This window comes from Pantherophis guttatus, chromosome 1 (assembly GCF_059756535.1).
Source record: "Pantherophis guttatus breed Tessera chromosome 1, ASM5975653v1, whole genome shotgun sequence".
NCBI classification, from domain to species: Eukaryota; Metazoa; Chordata; class Lepidosauria; order Squamata; family Colubridae; genus Pantherophis; species Pantherophis guttatus.
Window position 1 is genome coordinate 24,525,655 of NC_142063.1, and position 17,644 is coordinate 24,543,298.

The 17,644-nt window shown below is 39.6% G+C and overlaps 1 long non-coding RNA gene across 1 annotated transcript in view; it reads right to left on the reverse strand.

The window, feature by feature from the left end:
* Positions 1-7,558: 7,558 nt before the first annotated feature.
* Positions 7,559-17,644, reverse strand: part of LOC148116359 (uncharacterized) — a 34,582-nt gene continuing 24,496 nt past the window's right edge. The window contains exon 2 of the long non-coding RNA XR_015733476.1: positions 7,559-7,697. This is a non-coding gene — a long non-coding RNA (uncharacterized LOC148116359). The remainder of the gene's footprint in view (positions 7,698-17,644) is intronic.

The following is a 17,644-nucleotide window of genomic DNA, read 5'->3' on the forward strand; positions in this document are numbered from 1 at the left end:
ATGTTCTATCTAGGCAAATATTACCAATGTTATCAGCTGGAAGCATCTGTCCTTACATGTTTTGTATTCCTAATTACCAGTAATCCTTAAAGAGGGATATTTATTGTATGAATTACCAGTTATACCAGGTACATTACCCTAAACCATCCTCCCATCACCACAGTAACTAATGTTATCCTGTTGTCATATTTAACTGTGTTCTAGGGGAAAAAAACCCAGATTATTGACTGAGTTCATGAATTATTTATGTCATAAATAAATGACATAAATAAGGTGGAATGCTAGTACAACGTGCAAAGAAAAGTCTTTAAATCAAGACTTAATTAGTTGGCTCAGAAAGATGGGAAGTTGACATGCAATCCAGCCAACCTTAAATAGACATAAGCTTTACTGTCCCCATTGTTTAACCCTCCCTGTCCCTGTAACTCACCTGATTTCACCCCATAGCCTTGTTGGGTGGTTTCACAAGTTCACAAGGAGCCTGGATAGCTCAGCAGACTAATGCATTGTAATTTAACTCCAGCTGTCTGCAGTTACTGTAAGTTCGAATCTCCCCAGGCTCAAGGTTGACTCAGCCTTCCATCCTTTCTAAGGTAGGTAAATTGAGGACCCAGTTTGTAGGGGCAATAAGCTGACTTTGTATAAAATATACAAAAGTATGAAGGCTATTGCTTAGCACATTGTAAGCCGCCCTGAGTCTCCGGAGAAGGGCAGCATATAAATCAAATTTAAAAAAAAAGTTGAGGCATAAGGGAGATAATACTACCACAAGCACAGTACAGCAAAGAACAATTTGAGCCCCTTTCACAGATGGGGCTGGGGATAAGAGGAAGGCAAAGAGTATGAGAACACATTGGGGGAAAAAGATGGAGGGCAGGAAGAGAAAGGGAGAGAGTGGGAGGGAGAGAAAAGTTGCCACAGTTTAGGAGCTCTAAAGTTACAGAAAGCAAGCAATAACTTTTGGTATTGATTGATTGATTTTATTTATTTAATTTGTCGAACATGTATGAGATAACGGATATAAGTATAAACATGGATATGAACACAGGAAATGGGTATGGTAAATGGGGACAGTAGGACAGGGATGGTAGGCATGCTGGTGCGCTTATGCATGCCACTTACAGACCTCTTAGGAATGGTCCACAGTAGACAGTTTAAGATTAAAGTTATGGGGGTTTGAGGATGTAAAAACAGAGTCAGGTACTGCATTTCAGGCATTGACCACTCTGTTGCTGAAGTTGAGTTTGGAGCGGTCCAAGCCCAAAATTTCAAGCCTGGTAGCATAAGGTATTCTATTGTGAGCAGAGGAGTTGAGTACTCTTCTCATGAAATACCTCTGGACTTGCTCAATTGTATTAATGTTCGATACACAGTGCGGATTCCAGGCAGACGAGCTGTATTCAAGAATTGGTCTAGCAAAGGTTTTATATTTGTATTGTTGTTGAGGAAAAGAAATGCCCCTCAACTGCATCTTATTCTGTATCAGTAGTTGAAGCATAAAGGTGGATAGTCATCATGTCAAAGGATGTCCATGAAGTCTAATTAATATTAATTGGTCATTACCTGCATTGTACCAATGTACTGTCTTTGATATATCCTTTCTGATTATGAAGGAACGTAAAGAACACCATTCCTTTCTTGTTTTCCATGTCCTGAATAACAAAGTATGTCCAATTTCAGTCCAGTTAAATTATTTGATGCATAAAATTCAAAGTGTAGTTACTATATTTTTTGGACTATAAGACGCACCAGAGTATAAGACACACCTTAGTTTTTGGGGAGGAAGATAAGAAAAAAGCTGATTGGTGGGTGGGCCGGCCTCCCGGAATACCCACAATCAGCTGTTCCCAGAGGTGAACTTTAGCAACAGGTTCGTTGGTTGTGAGCTCTGCGCCTTGCTTTTTCAGCCTTTGAAACCTCTGTTTCAGAGGCTTTTTTTTTTCAGCCTCTGAAACCTCCGTTCCAGAGGCTGGGCGGAGCTACATTCATATATAAGACACACCCACATTTTCACCCTCTTTTAGGGGGAAAAAAGGTGTGTCTTATACTCTGAAAAATGTGGTAATTCATTTCATTTTTTGCCCTGTTGAGGTTTCTTACATTCATGCCGTTATGTCCCATGTTCTTCCTTTCTTCCTTCCTTCCTTCCTTCCTTCCTTCCTTCCTTCCTTCCTTCCTTCCTTCCTTCCTTCATTCTATTCTATTCTATTCTATTCTATTCTATTCTATTCTATTCTATTCTATTCTATTCTATTCTATTCTATTCTAATATTCTATATCATATTAATATATATATCCTATTCTATTCTCATATTGTCTCAGTCAAGACAACAATGAATCTGCATACAGATGGGAGGTTGAACAACTAGCCTTGTGGTGCAACCAGAACAATCTTGAACTAAATACACTCAAAACCATATAAATGGTGGTGGATTTTAGAAGAAACCCTCCTACACTATCACCTCTTACAATACTAGATGACACAGTATCAACAATAGAGTCATTCAGGTTTCTAGGTTCTATCATATCTCAAGACTTAAAATGGACACCTAACATCAAAAACGTCATCAAAAAAGCACAACAAAGAATGTTTTTTTCTGTGCCAACTCAGAAAGCTCAAACTGCCCAAAGAGCTGCTGATTCTGTTCTACAGAGGAATTATTGAGTCTGTCATCTGCACCTCCATAACTGTCTGGTTTGGCTCTGCAGCCAAACAAGACAAACACAGACTTCAACAGATAATTAAAACTGCAGAAAAAATAATTGCTACCAACCTGCCTTCCATTGAGAATCTGTATACTACACGAGTCAAAAAGAGAGCTGTGAAAATATCTACGGACCCCTCACATCCTGGACATGAATTGCTTCAATTTCTACACTCAAAACGATGCTATAGGGCACTGCACACCAGAACAATTAGACACAAGGACAGTTTTTTCCAAAATGCCATCACTCTGCTTAAGAATTAATTCCCACAACACTGTCAAATAATTTACTAAGACTGCATTACTATTCTTCTTCTCTTTCTTACTAGTATCTATCTCTTCTTATTACTATAACCATATTGCTTGTATCTTTCAATTTGTATTGTTTTGATTTGTTTCATAGTATGATTTGATAGTTTATTAGTAACCTTGACTATCACTAACTGTTATATCTTTTTATTCTTGATGAATGTATTTTATTCTCCTTATGTACACTGAGAACATATACACCAAAGACAAATTCCTTGTGTGTCCAATCACACTTGGCCAATAAAGAATTCTATTCTATTCTATTCTATTCTATTCTATTCTATTCTATTCTATTCTATTCTATTCTATTCTATTCTATTCTATTCTATTCTATTCTATCCTATCCTATCCTATCCTATCCTATCCTATCCTTATCCCTATCCCTATCCCTATCCCTATCCCTATCCCTATCCCTAGTCTAGTCTAGTCTAGTCTAGTCTAGTCTAGTCTAGTCTAGTCTAGTCTAGTCTAGTCTAGACTATTCTATTCTTCTATCCTATCCCAATTCTGTATTGCAACCTTATATCAGCATTAGCAACTAGACCTCCTGCAGGCTTTAATCTAGCCACTTTATAAACAACATTAGTACGCCAAAATATCCTCAGTTGTTCCTCAACTGCACATTAAGTGTCATCATTTGTGGGACCCATGTGGAGCAAGGAACTTGAAAGTACCCCAAAAATATGTAGTTAAACTTATAGGCTCAAGTATATACTTTGGGTAGAGATGCATTTTCCTGCCTTCAAGAAATGTCTTGAGAAGGTTGACTATTTTCATTTCTCTCCTGGCACTGAATTGTCCATCTGCTGGCTGTGCAGAAGTTCCCTGAATGGAGAATTAGATGTGTACTTACCAACCTATGCAACCCCATGGGAGGAGTTCTTTTATGATTCATGGCACTCAAAATAATCAATTCTAAAATAATAGCTCTATTTGACATCCACCAAAGCAGTTGGAATTATGTTTAGCATGGAGCTGATCCAGGTGTTTTATAAGAAAGGGCTATTAGCAGCTATTACTATTAAGAGTGGAAAGGTTGTGCAGGAAATATCCTGAAAGGGCAAATGAGACTTAAATTATTGAAATCATTTTTTCCCCAAGTATGGAGGAAAAAGAAGAAAAAAGGCACTTTTTGTCATATGTCCCCATTCTGCTTCCATCTGTGATGAATATAAAGCAACCCTAGGTGTGTATTCAGAACATCAGAAATTGGATTGAACTTTGGGCACAAAACTGAATTATCAGGCCCGAGTACATAGACGAGAAAAGAAGGCTTTAGAAAGCCTAAAACTATATTTATTGAGATTGATTATAACAAAAGAATCTGGCACACATGATTATGCTGTCTTCCCAAGCTCCACCCTCTTATATTTCAGTGAATCAGGAAGGTACCTTCCAGAGCTGCTTCAGAATATCATCTGATTTCTCAGGGCTTAGAGCAAGGGTGTCAAACTTGCGGCGTCAGATTGTCATCATGTGACGTATCGTGACTTTTTTCTCCTTTACTAAACTGGGGGTGGGGATGGCTAGCCTTGACGCATCAGGCTCGCAGGCCATGAGATTGACCCAGTGGTGGGTTGCTACCAGTTCACCCTGGATCGGGCGAACTGGTAGCGGCAGCAATGGGAGGCTCCGCCCACCCACCCAGACATCTCTGCGCATGCGCAGAAGCATTGCACACGCGCATGCCCACCCGTGAACTGGTAGCAACCGAAATTGAAACCCACTACTGGATTGACACCCCTGGTTAAGAAAATGTTATTTTAACTCAAGGCAGCATACTAATACTTCTGCCTTCTATTTTCTCCACAATAACTCTGTGAGGTGGGATGGGCTGAAAGAACATGGTTAGCCCAAAGTCATCTAGCTGGCTTCCATGCCTAAGGAAGGACTAGAAATCATGGTCTCGGTTTCTAGCCCAGTATCTTACCCACTACACCCAATTAGCTCTTGTAGAAAGTTAGCACCCATGCCTCTCCTAGAAGAATGAAATATTTTGAGAAATATTAAAAAGGCAGAATGTTATATTTTCCTAAAGGGAGAAATATGCTCTTGGAGACAGAAAGCAGCCCCCACCTTTCTTAATAGCCCTCAGCAGATGTCAGACCTTAAGAGATAAAGAGGTAGATAGTTCTATTCATAAGCAAATACCCTCACCCAAGATCCAACAAAAGTAGGATTAGCCCTCAGCCATAATAGGAATTGCCCAACGCTCCTTCATTGCATCAACCCAAACTTCAACCAAACGTAGCTCAGACAAACTCCTAGGATTTGTACACGGCCCCATGGGAGTCTGGCAACAGCCAATAGAATACATGTTCTTGCACAGGAACAGAAAGTTCAAGGAGCTTTGGTGGCTCAGCAGAGTAATTAACATCCACTTACATCTGCTGCCTGCAATTACTGCAACTTCAAATCTCACCAGGTTTAAGGTTGACTCAGGCTTCCATCCTTTCTAAGGTAGGTAAAATGAGGACCCAGATTATGGGGGCAATAAACTGACTTTGTATAAATATACAAAAGTATGAAGGCTATTGCTTAACGCATTGTAAGCCACCCCGAGTCTCCGGAGAAGGGCAGCATATAAATCAAATTAAAAAAAAAAGTGCAAAGCCCATTCCATTCTCTAATCAAGGTGCAACTACCCCAAAAGCAGAATGGGATTAATTTCCACCCTGACAAAGAGAAGGTATAAATAAACCCCAATCTCATCTCCATGTGATCAGCTACCCAGAATCACCCATGTAGTTCTGCTTCATCATTAAACCATTTTTCCAATCAGCTTCCATGTTTCCAGTGTTTTTCTCCCAGCTTTGAACAGACCCAGATGAATATTTCTTCCAACACTCTCAAAATGAAAAATAACAATCCAGTAACATTCCATTAAAAAATAACAAGTCAAAACATCAGCCAGCTAGAAGCAGACCAAGATGTGATCCAAAGTAACTTACAATTATATTTAGTATAAGTCTTCAGCTAAAATCTGTCTGTCCAGCATAGCCTTTAGCATCATTAGAGCACTCCAGTCCTTGCACCATACTGTTTCTTCAGAAGAGATTATTGTTATGGGTTGTTGCACAATCAGCCAGATGTTTAGATTAGATTTGACATTTTAGCATAGAATAACAGACTTGAAAGGGACCTTGGAGGTCTTCTAGTCCAACCCCCTGCTTAGGCAGGAAACTGTACACCACTTCAGACAAATGGTTATCCAACATCTTCTTAAAAACCTCCAGTGTTGGAGCATTCACAACTTTCTGGAGGCAAGTTGTTCCACTGATTAATTGTTCTAACTGTCAGGAAATTTCTCCTTACCTGTGTTTTCCTGAAAATAAGACTCTGTCATATTTTTTTGAACCCTGAAATAAGCGCTTGGCCTTATTGCCATGTGCTCAAAAGCCCAATTAGACTTATTATAAAGGGATGTCTTATTTTGGGGAAAACAGGTTAGTTCTAAGTTGTTTCTCTCCTTGATTAGTTTCCATCCATCTCTTCTTTGTGGCAACCCCTGAGATATTGGAACACTGCTATCATGTCATCCCCTAGTCCTTCTTTTCATTAAACTAGACATACCCAATTCCTGCAACCATCCTTCATATGTTTTATCCTCTAATCCCCCCATCATCTTTGTTGCTCTTCTCTGAACTCTTTCTAGAGTCTCACCATCTTTTTTACATCATGGCAACCAAAATTGGATGCAGTATTCCAAGTGTGGCCTTACCAAGGCATTATAAAGTGGTATTAATACTTCACATGATCTTGATTCTATCCCTCTGTATATGGAGCCTAGAACTCTGTTGGCTTTTTTGGCAGCTGCTGGCCATGCCCACCCCTGTTTAGCAAAGGGGGGGAAAGTCACACTATGTCATGTGACAATGACATGATGACATGAGTTTGACACCCCTGTCCTAGATGGTAGATAGATGGTAGAAAGCAGGGGTGAAATGCTCCGGGTTCAGACTGGATTGCCCAATCCAGTAGCGATGGCGGCGGGTGCTTCAGAGAACTGGTAGCAAAAATCCCTGCCCCCCCATGCCCAGCTGAGCCCCGCAATCATCAGCGGCTTTATTTTATTGTTAAAAGCATTTTTTCTACAACCTCTCCGGCCGAAAAAATGCTTTTAAAAGTTAAAAAAAAAGCCTCTGATGGTTGTGTGGCTCAGCTGGGATCGTCAGAGGCTTTTAAAAGAAAAAAAAAGAGGTTGTAGAAAAAATGCTTTTAAAAGCCTCTAACGATCCCAGCTGAGTTGCCTGATCGGCAGAGACTTTTTAAAGCATTTTTTTACAACCTCTTCTGCTGAAGAGGTTTTAGAAAAAATGGTTTTAAAAGGGGAAAAAATTGGCCACGCCCACCCAGTCACATAACCCCCCCCACCAAGCCACGCCCACAGAACTGGTAGTAACAAATTATACATTTCACCACTGGTAGAGAGATAGATGGCCCAACAGACAGATAGTTTTCTCATGTAGTTGTCATTATGTATCTAATGGACAAACACCTCCAGTAATTTTTTTGTTTACAATAAGAGGAAAGAAAAATAAATATTGTTGGACATTAGATAGAAAATTTATGTGGAAGAAAATTCTGTTACTGTTATTTGTGGAAAGAAGATTTAATTTCTCATAGAAAAATGTCCTTGTTGATTTTTATTGTGCATTGTGAGGCTTTCTCCAGGCACATCACCTAAGATGAGAGAAAGGAGAAATATGTTTTAAATGTTGCACAATTAGCAACTAACTCAGCAGCTATATTGCAGATGGATATGCAAAACTTTATTGTCATGAAGAAAAAGGTATATAGCTTTTGTGGGAAGGAGGAGGAGAAAGAAAGAGAGAAAATTCCCACAACCTCAGCCTACTTAATAGCCATGTTGGCAAGAAATTCCAAGTGCTTAGTTCAACATACCTAGAGAGGGGGAAAGTTTGCATAAACTCAAATCAGCTGGTTAACCAATATCTTAATGCAAGACAGCTCTAGATGACTATCACACTAAGCTGACTTGAGCTGAATTTGGGAGCCCTCCAGATTTCAGTGGCCTGGCTCCAGGGTTTGAGGCTTTGTGTGTTTCCCACAAGGAACCTGAGGAAAAAAGTCAAACGTTCTCTGGCTAATCTTAAAAGTACCCTCTCTTTGTAAATGAATAGCATCCTATGAAGCTCAAAAGCCAATAAAAGCACAATGAATTTGCAAGTCTGCACACTTGGTAAGCATAGATTAGCAGGTTGGAGATGAGCCAATGCAACCTTAGCACTATGTCACTTAAAAAAGCAAACTGCCTTGTAAAAGACATTTTCTTAACACCAAAAAAATTCACATAACAACCAGAGACCAAGCCCAACACACATGAACTTCAGGAGGAAGAGAGATGTACATTTACCATTATACATAAATGGTGAGGAGGTGGAGAGGGTTGGTAGTTTTAAATTTCTGGGCATTTATATCTCGGAGGACCTCTCATGGACTATGAATGCTAACATGCTTGTGAAGAAGGCACAGAAGAGGCTGTACTTCCTGTGAATGCTCAGGAAGATAAATCTATCTCAGCATCTACTTCTGTCCTACTATCGCAGCACCATTGAGAGTGTCCTGACATACGACATTCTTGCATGGTATGGGAGCAGCTCTGCAGTGGACATAAAAGCTCTACAGAGAATTATTAAAACTGCCCAGAATATTATCGGGCTCCAGCTACAAGCCCTGGATGACATCTTCGCATCTCGCTGTTTAAGGAAGTTGCACAACATTCTCAGAGACTCTTCCCATCCTGCTTACAATCTTTTTGGGCTGTTGCTTCTGGCAGAAGATACAGAACAACTAAAACTCGGACCACACATCTTCTGAATAGTTTTTACCCCAGAGCTATAATTACACTCAACAATGAACTAAAGGGCCACCATCAGTGAGCTGTTGGACAGCATTATTTGGTCTGCTGTATGGAAGCTTGGGTGGTTTTGGGGTGGGGAATTTGGGGTGGGTGGGGGTGTGTTTGGGGGTTGTCATGTGTGTTGGGCTTGGTCTCTGGGTGTTATGTGAATTTTGTTGTATGGGTATACTGTGTATACACGTACAATGACAATAAACTTTATATAATAAAGCAAACTGCCTTGTAAAAGACATTTTCCATAATTCCTAGCAAATCACACATTCCATTAGGGCCTCTGAGAACCAGTTGTTTCTGCTATGAATGGCCACTTAATGAGCCTGAATCACTTCAATCTGGGAGAGGAAACTCCCAAGAGAAAGATGTACTTCAACATCTATCTCCGGTGGTCATTATAATGCCATTGACATTTAAGCTGCTTCTTGACCAACCCCCCCCCCCCAACCCCCACTTGTTTCTTTAGTTTGCTAAAAGGGGAGAATTAATAGTCTTTGTCCATCACATCAAGGAAGTTAAAAATTGGTGCTGATTTAATTGGCTTCCTCTGACATGAAGGGGAGGTAAGGCTTTACAGGGGAAAAAATAGATGGTTATTTTAAACCATGATTTGATGAACCTGCTGTAGTTATTATTGGTATCTCAGACATGGAAATTACTGTCTCCTGCTTCTCATTTGATCTGCCAATATTAGGAACTCTGGACCTTGTATACTGGTAGCTGAAAAGCTCAGCACATATGTTAAGACAGACATGGCTAGCAAAGCGCCCTCAAGACCTTTTTATTCCATCAAGCTGGCCTGGCCTAATCTTCATTTTCTCCCCTTTTCTTTTTAAAATGTAAATTTTAATTTGTTTTTAAATTATTGGGGTGTTTTAATTCTGTTTGGGGCCAAACTGTTTAATTCGGTTTTATTCAGCTTTTAAATTTTGTATATATGTATTTTACTTTGTGGCTGTTCACTGCCCGGAGTCCTTCGGGAGTAGGACGGTATATAAATCCAATAAACTAAACTAAACTAAACTAAAGCTTCTGACTTAATGCTATTAACCATGAAATTTCCTAATTTGATGCTAAGCCTGCAGATCTCTCATTTCAGAGAATGACAGGTAGGAAAATGAACAGAACAACAGAACAGAACAGAACAGATAAGAACAGATAAGAAAAGTACAGAACAGAATAGAATTCTTTATTGGCCAAGTGTATTTGAACACACAAGGAATTTGTCTCTGGTGCATAAGCTCTCAGTGTACATACAATCAACAAAGTGATAGTTCATAGATCATAAATCATATTTACCATAATTAATCATAAGATACAAAGAACAAGTGATAAATCATAAGATACCTATAGGAGAAGGTAATAGGAAAGATGAGAAGATAAGAAAGAGAAGAGGAGAAAGAGGAGAAGGATCATAGCAATACAGCCTACTACATGAGTAAGTATCTTTAGGTCTAAGCTAGTGCTGTGGGAATTAGGTGTTCAGCAGAGTGATGGCATGGGGAAAAACTATCTTTGTGTCTAATTGTTTTGATATTTAATGCCCTAAAGTGGCATCATGAGGGGAGAGGTTTATGTCCAGGATGTGAGGGGATCTGAGAACTGTAAGAGAGATTTTGATAGAGAAGGAAAAAGGGGAGAAGAAAGAAGGGAGACATGATAGCAGTGTTCCAATATCTCAGGGGCTGCTACAAATAAGAGGGAATCAAGCTATTCTCTAAAGCACCAGAGGACAAGACAAGAAGCAATGGGTGGAAACTAATCAAGGAGAAAAGCAACCTAGAATTAAGAAGAAAGTTCCTGACAGTTAGAACAATTAACCAGTGGAACAGCTTGCCTCCAGAAGTTGTAAATGCTCTAACACTGGAAGTTGTTAAGAAGACGTTGGATAACCATTTGTCTGAAGTGGTGTAGGGTTTCCTGCCTAAGCAGGTGGTTGGACTAGAAGACCTCCAAGGTCCCTTTCAACTCTGTTATTCTAGTCTAGTCTAGTCTAGTCTAGTCTAGTCTAGTCTAGTCTAGTCTAGTCTAGTCTAATCTAGTCTAGTCTAGTCTAGTCTAGTCTAGTCTAGTCTATTGAATTGCTTGCAATGTTTCTCTTGGAAAAATGTTCTAGCGTTGGAAAAAATATTATTTCTGTCAATATTTTCCACCATTTGTTTTGCAAGTTATAAACTTTGAAACAAAGGGACCAGTAGGGGTTAGCCAACCAAGCCAGAGAGCTGTTTTGTTTTGTTTTGTTTTGTTTTGTTTTGTTTTGTTTTGTTTTGTTTTGTTTTGTTTTGTTTTGTTTTGTTTTGTTTTGTTTTGTTTTGTTTTGTTTTGTTTTGTTTACCAATTTTCACCTTGTTGCTATCTTTAGGAGTTAAAGAAAAATACTGTGTCATTCAATCCATCTATCATCTGATTCAAATAAAGCACACAGCTAGCTTATTCTTTTTTTTATGACAATCATAGGGAAGAAGGGAGAGCAGTTTAGGAAGGGGCAGCTAGACTTTGCCTGTAAATGATTGTTTGTACCTGTCAGAAATATGTTTTTGCTTATTATATGAAATATGACAGCTGGCAGAAATCCTGCATCTTGAGATTCAAATGACACATTTTCCCTTTCAAATGCTAAACCTACTAAATTAATCTATTTGACATTATTTCCAGAAAGTCAATGCCAACTGGATTTGTACACTAATCAATAAGACTGGGATTTGGGACCTTTCTAGACCATGGCCTGTGACTAAAATTCATTCCTCATATATTATAATCTCTAAAGTGGGCTGTTTTTACTTTTTGAATGTGACGGCAAAGGGGATGCAATCAGCCAATCAATCCCTATTGGAAATCCGATCCAGAATTTTTCAACCTTAGCAACTTTAAGATGTATAGACTTCAATTCCCAGAATTTCCCAGCCAGCAAGTTATTCTGATTTTAATGCTAATTTTATTGATTCTATTGTACACCACCCAGAGCCCTTCTCTGAGGCAGATGGGTGGTTAAGAAATATGAAATATAAATAAATTTAAAAAATCAAGGGTGTGGACTCATATTAACCAATGCTGAACCAACATTATTGTTCAACCTGATATTTCTGTTCCTTATCCTCCATATTTCCAAAACTCAACTTCATAAATTACTTTCCTGGTATCTTATTGTCTGCTTAAGATACTTGTAATGGGTTGAGTCTTTTTGTTTCAAACCTCCACCATATATTTTTTGTTGTTGTTAGTTGCAAAATCATGTCCGACCCACTGTGACCCCATGGACAATGTTCCTCCAGGCTTTCCTGTCCTCTACCATCCTCTGGAGTCCATTTAAGTTCACATCTACTGCTTCAGTGACTCCATCTCGTTCTCTGTCATCCCCTTCTTCTTTTGCCCTCAATCTTTCCCAGCATTAGGCTCTTCTCCAGTGAGTCTTTCCTTCTCATTACGTGGCCAAAGTATTTGCGTTGCATCTTCAGGATTGATCTCCTCTAGGACTGACCTGTTTGATCACCTTGCAGTCCAAGGGACTCGCAGGAGTCTTCTCCAGCATCATAGTTCAAAGGCCTCAATTCTTTGATGCTCAGCCTTTCTTATGGTCCAACTTTCACAGTCATACATTGCAACTGGAAAAACCATAGCCTTGACTATACGCACTTTTGATGGCAGGTTGATGTCTCTGCTTTTTAGTAGCTGTCTAGATTTGCCATGACTTTCCTCCCCAGGAGCAAGCATCTTTCAATTTCTTGGCTGCAGTCCTCATCTGCGCTGATCTTGGAGCCCAGGAAAATAAAATCTGTCACTACCTCCATTTCTTCCCCATCTATTTACCAGGAATTGAGAAGGCAAGATGTCATGATCTTAGTTTTCTTAATGTTGAGTTTCAAGTCAACTTTTGCACTCTCCTTCTTCACCCGCATCAAGAGGCTCTTTAGTTCCTCTTCACTTTCTGCCATATATTTTAGTTTCTTTATATTCCTAAATCTTTCTCCATTCAAGTATCCATAGAAGAATCTTCATAGGGAAAGAAGACACCAACTATTCTAATCACAGTCTTTCATCTTGTTGAACAAAATATGAAATCTCTTTCTTTCTTCTTCTTCTTCGTCTTTTTTTTTTTGACAGTATGATAATAAATCTTCAATTGCCAGTATCTTTCTCTGCATAGTATTCAAGAGATTAGTTTTAAATGAGTAGTTTAATCCAACTCTCCCTTCCCCCAAATGTTTTGATGCTAATTAAATCAAACCATGGCATTTTTAGAAACATGTCAATATCCATAGGCATACTCACAAGGGAAGAAGGAAACAATAACACACTACCCTTCCTGAATATCCTCATCAGCAGAGAAAAAGACAGAAAGAAATTAGAAATGCAATTCTATTGAAAAACTGCCCACATTAACCAAGTGCTACATTACCAAAGTAACAACCTATCCTCCTACAAAAGGAGCTGTGTTAGAGCATCATTCAGATGAATACAAGTGCACTGCAGTGACCCAGAACAAGAGAAAAAGGAAGCAGACTGCCAATATATCATCCTCCAACAAGACACACAACTTTATCAAAAAGTGCCTGATCACCTCACCCACTACAAGCTATGAAAAGGATAATAGTGCCATATATCAAGAAATCTCAGAAACTACCAAGAGACTTTTACAATCACATGTAACACACCAACCAACTAAAGTCCTTCAAAATATTTTAAGTAAACCAAAAGACTCAGTAGCCCCCCCCCAAAAAAAACCCTAGAAAGTCATCTACGATATAAGTGCAAGACTTCAACAATCACTATGTAGCACCCACAGACTAGCATCCATGAACACCAACTAGCTGTCAGAAGACATGAAAACAATTGCTTAATTTTACAACACATGGACAGTCAGTAGTGTTTTGAAACTATTAGCATCTTAGACTAAACCAAATCCAAAAATGCTAGGGAATTCCTGTAAGCTTAGCATTTAGACAAATCAGCCATCAACAGGCACATAGAGATAAATAGCAATAGCAATAGCAGATTTATATACCACTTCACAGAGCTTTACTGCCCTCTCTAAGCAGTTTACAGAGTCAACATATTTTCCCCAACAATCTGTGTCATCATTTTATTGACCTCAGAAGGATGGAAGCCTGAGTCAACCTTAAGCTGGTCAGGATCAAATTCCTGGGTATGGGTAGAGGTAGCTTACAATACTGCATTCCAACCACTGCACCCACCACGGTTCTAAAACCACATTTACACACCATTCAGAGGAGATAATTAAAAGCTAAGAAGGAAATAAAAAGACCAGAACAACTCACCTGCAATCAACACCCAGATAAGCAGAGTTTAATACCAGGATGAATACAAGACAAACAATCAAGTGGAAAACAATTTCCTAATAAAAGGACTACCAAGGAGGAAGTCCAGCCATTCCAACACTGGTGAGGCAAGCTATAAACAGGGAGCAAATCACATACTCACTCACACTGATGATATTATCTAGTTGTTTAATGAAGCATTTTCAAACAAGCAAGCAAGCTCAGAGAGTACTAAGAACTCCACATAATGTATACAAATCATGCCTCGCGGGTGGCCGAAGGGATTTGCTGAATCTTCAGTTTCAACTTTGTCACCTCACACCTCTATCTGTGTTGTGGCCCCGCCCTCTGAGCCTGTCCCATCGGAGGAAGAAAGCTCCGAGCATGAGGAAGAGGAGTCAGCCAGGCCTCCCTCTCCAGGCCCCTCCCCTCTGGCATTGTCTCAAGTGCCGGCCGAGGGAGAAGAGACAGCTGATTCGAATCAAAGTGATAATGAAACATCATTCCTGGACGCACGCCTCCGAAGGCGTGATAAACGTTTGCAGCAGCTTGGGAGGCGTGCTAGGGATTAGAACTGAGTCACTGGACCACACCCCAGAGACTATATAATAGAGGGTAGTGGTCAAGGATCTTTTGTGACGAACAAAGTAAACCTTGGACAGTCACTAAAGCCTCGTCCAGAACTGCTGGGAGGAATATTATTTCTGTTTGGACTTTCTTGAACGTTCGTATCTTATCTGTCTGTTTGTGAAAATAAAGTCCCTTGGCAGACGGTGTGTCTATCGCTGCCAAGAGGGAGATAAGAACTGGGTGCGTTCCAAAGTGTTTCCTTAACCCTCGGCTGGCTATGTTGTGTGTGTGTGGGGACGGGGACAGATCAATCTGCATCTGATGCAACATTTTAGTCTTCTCCTGTATTTGTGATTCATTCACCATAATGGTGATCAGGAGTGGGTTCTAAATTTTTTTACTATCAGTTCTGTGAGCATGGCTATTTTGTGGGCGTGGCTTGGTGGGGGGTAATGTGACTGGGTGGACGTGGCCAACTTTTTTTTTACTTTTAAAAGCATTTTTTCAGCTGAAGTGGTTGTAGAAACAATGCTTTTAAAAGCCTTTGACGATCCCAACTGAGCTGCACGATCATCAGAGGCTTTTTTCTTTTACTTTTAAAAGCATTTTTTCAGCCGCAGAGGTTGTAGAAAAAATGCTTTTAAAAGTTAAAAAAAAAGCCTCTGATGAGGTGGGCGGGGTAAGTGAGCGGCAACCGGGCCAGGGACTGGTTCAGGGGCGTGACCAGCCAATGTTATTACTGGTTCTCTGAACTACTACAAATTTTTACTATCGGTTCTTGTGAACCGGGAGCAACCCACCACTGATGGCAATCCTATCAGTCTTCATTGGACTGCTAGATTTTCAAAACCCTTGGTGCTACTTTAGAAACTAAAAGCTTAAGTTGTAAGCCAGAAACACTTTCTAATGAATTTGGCATCCTAAATCAATAAGCCTCAATCATAGGGTAAAAGTGTGGAAAATTCTCCTCATCTCCAACACATAGTTGCCAGTTATCATCATTGCAGCTGTCAGAAAGCAGCACCAGAAGATAATAGATCACTTGTCAGACAGAGACTCCCATTCGCCTCACCAGGTTCCCATTTTTCCCCATTATGTGAACTATCGTTTTTCTAGTATGTCTCCAAGTTGCATTCGGCCTCTGATTTATTCTCTGTTCATTTCGTAAAAATGATTATGTGTCTCTTACCTGTGATTTATAACCATAAATCATCTTTGCCCTGAAAACAGTTGCACGGTATCTACTTCTCTCAACATTTATAAATCTGAAATGTTATTGTGCCTCTTGGCAGCTGAAGAACAAGTTGCCAGACCTGTGCTGAGAATGCATTCAAACTCTGCTTAGGGAAAGAGTGAAGGCACATGTCCTCCCTCTGGATACCTGGTTCTTTGCAAAAGAGAGGTTAATGGAATTCATTGACGGAAGACCTCTTGAACAGGAAATGCCAATCAGGATGTGCTAGATCTGAGTTTTCTAAATTTAGCGTTGGGTGAGCATAGATGGATTACCCTCTTAGCTGCCTAGTTAACATTAGTCATTACACATAGCTAAGGGTCTTATGGTGACTTAGTGTGTGCCAAATCTGGTGAGCTATAATTCTATGGACGATTCTTTGCTGGGTTCTTCAGGCAGAAGAAGAGAATATTTCTCTTGAAGTGGAATCCTTTGGTGCTCTTTGAACTTGGTTTTCTTGAAGGCATTTCCTTATGTGACTAGATAACATCATTGGTGTTAGAAGGGAATGAGGTTTGTTCTCTGACAAAGTTCTTCAGATGTAGCAGATCATGAAAATGGACCATGAAAATTGGGGGCAGAATAATTTTGTTAGTCTTTTAAACTCAAACTGCCCAAAGAGCTGCTGATACAGTTCTATAGAGGAATTATTGTGTCTGTCATCTACATCTCTATAACTGTCTGGTTTGGTTCTGCAACCCAATAAGACAGACACAGACTTCAGAGGATAATTAGAACTGCAGAAAACACAATTACTAACAACCTGCCTTCCATTGAGGACCTGTATACTGCACGAGTCAAAAAGAGGGATGTGAAAATATTTACAGACCCCTCGCATACTGGACATAAATTGTTTCAACTCTCTAAACAATGCTATAGAGCACTACACACCAGAACAACTAGACACAAGAACAGTTTTTCTTCCCAAATATCATCACTCTGCTAAACAATTAATTTCTTCAATACTATCAAACTATTCACTAAGGCTGCATTACTATTAGTCTTCTCATCGTTCCTATCACCCATCTCCTCCCATTTATGACCACATGACTGTAACTTTGTTGCTTGTATCCTTACAATTTATATTGATATTGTTTCCTAGGATTTGATTGCTTATTTGTACCCTATGACTATCATTAAGTGTTGTACCTTACGATTCTTGACGAATGTATCTTTTCTTTTTATGTACACTGAGAGCATAGGCACCAAAGACAAATTCCTTGTGTCCAATCACACTTGGCCAATAAAGAATTCTATTCTATTCTGTTCTGTTCTGTTCTGTTCTGTTCTGTTCTGTTCTGTTCTGTTCTACTCTACTCTACTCTACTCTACTCTACTCTACTCTACTCTACTCTACTCTACTCTACTCTACTCTACTCTACTCTACCCTCTCCTATCCTATCCTATCCTAGAGAGCAGTGGTGATCTACCCCAGTACTGATCATGTGGCAGAATCCTTCCTTAATCTACCTGGTGATAACTTAATATCACCAAGAGACAAGTAGAAGCCAACTACAATGCCACAGGTTCTTCCCTAAATGTGAAACAACTTGCACAGAAATTTCATTCATGTAATTCTTGTCTTAAGGGATCCAAAATTAGGAAGAATGGCAAAACTACAGAAAGGGGTTAGAAATTTCCACAAGGCTGCTACTTTAGCTTACTTTGCACA